Below are 6,186 nucleotides of genomic sequence, written 5' to 3'. Positions count from 1 at the left end.
GGGGGGGAACGCAGTGGCGGGGACGGGGCATGATTAAGAGGGATAGGGCCAGCAACAGGGACAATCTTCACAGCAAAATTGACCAGGAAAGTGAGAGAAAGAAAAAGAAGTGAAGAAAGAATATGAAGATAGGGAGATAGATATTTAGTAGGAAGAGAGATATGCAGTAAGAGGGAAAGCAAATGAAAGAAAAAACAATAAACAGCACTAATGCAATCAGCACACACTGTATTATGACACCTGTTACTGACCAGAATCTGGAACAAAGAGGCTTTGGCCAACACTTCTAGCCCATTTTATAATGTTCCTGTTACAAACCCGCCCCTGCTTGCCATAGGCTAACTCCAACAAGTAATTTGCATACATGCTGGCCCCGATCCTAGAGGTTTAAAACACTCTTTTCTTATATAATCTTTCGGTTTCTCTTGTGGTGAAATACGTGTCCAGTCAGTCACTCCCCACTGCAGGAGGGAGCAGCAGGGTGTCAGGCACAATCCTTTGGTCATTTTAACTCAGGGAATTCATCTTCAGTCCGTTATGTTATGATATCGGATTGTTCATAGGATCCTGAGATTGCGGTCTATTACGGTTAATCGTGTTGTAAAAAAAGTGGTGGTTCCACTTCTCAAGGTACACCCCCATCCACATAGAGGGGATTACACCTGGTGGTGGTTAAATATATTTTACAATATTGCACTAGGAGGCGCTCTCTTCTCCACTCTTTAATTTATATACTGTATATATATATATATATATATATATATATATATATATGGGTGTGTATAGTTATACACTTTATAATTATTTTTACCCTTCTTCAAAAAAGCAATGAAATAACACCCACTGCTAAAAAATAAACAGCCTACTAAAAAAATTGAATGCCAGAGCCTAAAAGCAAATTCCCCCCACCAAAATATAAAAAAACGGAGCCTATGTATATCCTTCACTTTCTTTTGATGCCATACTTCATGAGGGAGCAAAACGTCTTGTCAGCTCGTCACCCACGCTCGAAATGGTCTTCATAGCCTACGTGCACCACGCATGAATCTATGACCGAGCATGTGCAGTTGCTATTATTTTCCAAAAATGAAAAAAACTACTACGCATTTCTTTTTCACATTACCGTAGAACTTCAGATTTCAGGTAGATTATCGATTCTGCTTTAACTGTAGAAAAATTTTCATACATATGGCGAAAAAGCTAAGAAAAAACACTCGATGTCTGTCGAAAAATTACAGGAATTTTTTTCAAAAAATTATATATATCCCCCATTGGCACAAATAAAGGACTCTGGGCCTGATTTCAATGTGGATGGTATTGCACAGCCAAAGAAAATCGACTGTGCAATACTTTCCAGCTAAAATGCAAATGCAGCCAGGGTCAAAGGCAAGTTTTCTAGAGTGGGTTAACAAGTGTTTGATTTTAGCATGAGCAGTGCTCGAAGTGGGGTGGTATACGGCGGTATGACATACCGCCACCACTTCATCTTTGCTACATTAGAGAATGTACCAGCGCTGGGATCGCATATGGGATCCCAGCGCTGGAACAGTAGCAGCATTGCATAGAGGTGTGTCCCGCTGGGGACACATCTCATTCACATCGGCACTGCAGCGGCGCTAGCCTGGAGACATGAGCTATGCAGTTAGCACCGGCCGCCAGCCAATCCTGGCTCGCAGACCGGCTGCGAATAAAAAGGGTTGGTTCTTTGTATTTGGCACAGGCTGCCAGCCTATCATGGCTTGCGGCCCATCAGCCAATGAGAAGGTGCCTTCTGAGACCACGAACAGCCACCAGCTCCTGGCCTCCTGCATGAAAACTTTCTTTCTTCTTACCCGAGTGAGTAAAGAGTAGACTAACTTGCCTTTGTATGCAGAGCAGGGCAGACTGCAGATGACTAGGACTCGTGTGCAGGCTGGTCCTATTTTGCCTGGGGAGAAGCAGTGTGACACTGTCTGGATACATGGGCTGGGGTAGCTGAGGCATCTAGGCTGAGGCATATGTGCCATGCAATAACAACATGGCACTTGGACATTGCATTTTGTACAAATCTGCTCACTGGTGCCAGTCCATGTGCTGCACAGAGTCACTGAGAAGGGTGCATTTGTTTCAGTATATATTATTATTATATTTATGCTATTATTATAAATTGTTCCCAAAATATGCATGCAAGATGCATGCCTTCTTAAATAGATAAATAATGAAGTGATCTATAAATAATGCTTACATTACATAATCAGGCAGTTGTGTAGGGGGAATCAGAGAGAGGGGAAGGGGTTGAGAGAGGAAGCAGGCAGTGAGAAGTGTTGGGGGTGAGAGTGAGTTTAGAGAGAGGGGCAGGGGTGACACAGGTAAACAGGCAGTGGTGCAGTGGGTGAGAGAGAGAGGGAATCAGAGAGATGGGTAGCAGGCAGTGAAAAGTTTTAAGGGTGAAAGGAAAGTCCTTCTATGCCCACATGGATGGTAGGTAATGACGTTAGACAGTAGCTGGTGACGTCAGGGTACAAAAACTGAAGGGGATCTATCCACTTCCGAAGGGGGATAGGTGCAGGGGGTGATATGGAAGCAGGGGCTAAAAGGGCATCAGGGAGTGAGAGGTGTAGGGAGAAAGTAAAGGACAGAGAGACGCAGGTGATCAAACACAAAAGGAGAGTATATAGGGAGTAAGAGGGATACCTAGGATGAACATATGGACACAGGAGGAGAATGACAGACAAAGGAAACAGATAAGAGAAAGCAGATGGGACACATGAAAGATATAAAAGAGGTGAGCAAACTTTGTTCAACATATCCTGTTGATATCAAATCCCTAAAGCTTTGAGGGGGAGGGGGTTAAGATTCAAAATTCCATACCCCCACCTCTAAATTCCCACTTCGAGCTCTGAGTATGAGTATGGCCAGTCGATGAATATTATTATTATTTATTATTATTATCATATATTTATATGGTGCCACAAGTGTTCTGCGTCAACTTACAAAGCACAAAAACAAATAGGTTGTCCAGTGACTTACAGTACAATACAATACAAGACAAGGACAAGGATAATATACATTGCTATATTAGCGACCATAACACCCAGATAAGCAACAGAGCAAAGTAACCAAGTGTTAGGTGCCCTAGTGGGGAATAAGGCGTAGATGAAAGTAGAGTAAGGAGAAGCACAAGAGGGTAGAGGGCCCTGCTCGTAAGAGCTTACATTCTAAAGATGAGTAGGGTATAATTAGCAATTAAACAGCAATAGTCTGCCTCATACAAAGTGTATGTCATAATTCCAACATAAACAGGGCCAGCAATCATGGAAAGCCATTAAATGTGGCAGTAGGTTCATCCTGCCTGAGCTAAATGTTTTTATTTCAGATATTGGTACCATTACAGAGCATTAGAACAAGTCTGTGAGTCTGAGGAAGGGGCAGAATGACCTAGCACCACCATGGGATATATGTACACATTGGTCTTCATATACACTGGATAATGTTTGTTAAGTAGTATTAATAACTAACCCTGTAGATGGCCTATAGCAGTGCACCCCTAATTGTACATGTTTTCCAAATCTTCTAGTTGGTGCACAGCTGTATTCATTACTGGCTTACAAATTGTAGATGGTGCTAATTAATTAATTTATGATACTGAGGAGATCTTTAAAATATGCAGCTCTGCTCTAGTATAATTGTATTATATACTATTGCTCCTGTGGTCATGGTGTGAGCTGGTGAGGGGGGTTTCTAGGCAACCGTTGTAGAAATAGACACCTACCGGATGCATCTGTGATTTTAGTGCAGCATACGTAGATGCTGCTTTGGATCACCAACATGATCATTGTGACCAGCAGTGCAATGGTTGCTGACCTCAGCCAATCTGTGTAAGCCAATGTATTATTTGTACAGTATAATTAGTTCTACAATAAATATCGCTGGCAATTGCATCCATTATTTCTCTGTTTAAAATAATAATAATAAAAAAAAATACAGGACAATGTAGCTTACATTTACAATTTTTTATTTTTTATTTTTTTGTTAATACATTTATTTTTTATATTTTCTTATTTTTGTTTTAATAAAATAGTAAATAATTATATATTAGTACTTAATCTTTTTTGATCTGGTAAGAGTATGTCCTAGGTTGTACTTGCATCTGGTAAAAGATAAGCCAACTAAGAGGGATTGGATATGGGATCCCGGCGATCGGGATGCCAGCGGTCAGAATACTGACAGCGCATCCTGAAAGTTAGAATCCCGACACCATTAGATAAGTAACCTAAACCTTACCCTTATCCCTGCCTCCCCGGGGATTGAACCTAACCTCCCCCCTAGTGCCTAAACCTAACCTCCCCCCCTACACACTAAACCTAACCCTCTTCTCTTAGTTTCTAACCCTAAACCTAACCCTCCCCCTAACTCCTGATACTTACCTTCGGAATGCAGACAGTAGGGATTCTGGAGCCGGGATATACCGACTACTGTCGGGATTCCAGTGCCGGTACTTTGACCATCGGCATCCCATCTGCAAGGATGCTGACTACCTCCCAACTAAGAGTTGTACATGCACAAAGCTGCTGGTCTGCATGGGCCACATTTGTGTGAACACACTCTTACTGCACCTTGACTACATGAGAATAGCCCATTCCACTCCTGTTCTTCCTCTCTGTTCATAATGCTTGGCATGTGCAAAATGGGCGTGAGTTATGCATGCATGGCGCATACAGCATGCCTAGTTTCCTTTGAGGGATCCTTTATTAATTTAACTGTTCATAGCAATGGTGAGTTGGTCATTGCAATGAACTGTAATACCTGTAATATGGTGGTTGTGGCCAGCAGCAAGCCTGAATATTGTTTTTTTTTTCATTGTCCAAATTTATTAATTAACCTTTAAGCTTCAGGTAATACTAACACAATTAGGTGCAGTCTAATCTTTAAGGACTTTAAAGGAAGATAACCACAGTAATGTATTCTTGTAGAAAATGATCATTACATCATGTAATATGTATTCTAGTCTGATGAGAGTGTAAGGTTTTTCTTTTGCCCTGTGTTTTCTAAAAAAAACCAAAATAAAATGACAGCTATCTAGGTTTTATGGGAAATAAAGTGAAACATTGAAACTAACGTGGGTGGTCTGAATATGTGCTGGTTAAAATATATGTGCAATATAAATTTGAACAATTTTAATACTATATTCAACAAGTAGTCCCCAGCTGTTGTGGAACTACAAATCCAAGTATGCTATATCACAGTTTTAGCCTTCCCTAGTACCTAAACTGTGGCAGAACACACTGGGACATGTAGTTCCACAACAGCTCTAGGGATGCATGTTGAATATCCATGCTATAGTGTATTTCAGCACAGAAATGTTCTTACATATGTTAGCGCTGAGAGAGGCAATTAAATGGTTTGTAGTATATACAGTAGTTGTACAGCTCCTCCCAGATCTGTTATTAGAAACCTATTGAAGCTTATGTCCTACATCTATTGCAAAAAATGGATAATACTTAATCAATATCTGGACTTTTTATTTATCAGCATTTACCTTTATCAGGCACAGATAGATAATTTTCCCCATATGCATTATTGATTTAGCTAAGGAATGTTTCTTGGAGTCTGCTCTTATGTAAGTTATTTAAAAAATGTAACATACTTGATTTAGTGAGTGCAATGTACTGTACAGTGGCTAGCAATATTATTCAACACCCTAAAAGGTCAATAGATTTGTCTGTATTACAAATAACTTACAGATTGTTCCAGACAGTAAATTTGTGTGAGCCAGTAGGTTCTTAAAGTAATTCTTCAAACTCATAAATCATTATTTGTCCTCAGATTTTTTTAAAAATAGAACAGGTTTATTGCATACGTATGCAACTATGTGCTGTGGGAACTAAAAGTTTAGACATAAAATATTCACCAAACAATTGAATTTCAATTAGTCTCTACTTGTGAATCATTAAAATAGGTCATCTATTTTGAATAAAGGACCCCCCCATTCAAATATTGGTAATACTGTGCATCTGGCCAAAGAGATGTCTAAGAAAATTAAAGATAGAGTTATAGACATGCTTAAAATATGAAAAGGCTACAAAATCATTTCCAAGTGACTAGATATTCCAATGAGTACTGCTGGATCAATTGTGGGAAAATGGAAGATGCAACACAACACCCAGACATGACTAGACAAGGCCTCCTTTCAAATCTCAAAATAAT

The sequence above is a fragment of the Taudactylus pleione genome, unplaced genomic scaffold, assembly GCF_031769625.1.
Source record: "Taudactylus pleione unplaced genomic scaffold, aTauple2 ptg000095l, whole genome shotgun sequence".
In the NCBI taxonomy this organism is placed as follows: Eukaryota; Metazoa; Chordata; class Amphibia; order Anura; family Myobatrachidae; genus Taudactylus; species Taudactylus pleione.
This window is presented reverse-complemented; position numbering follows the sequence as displayed.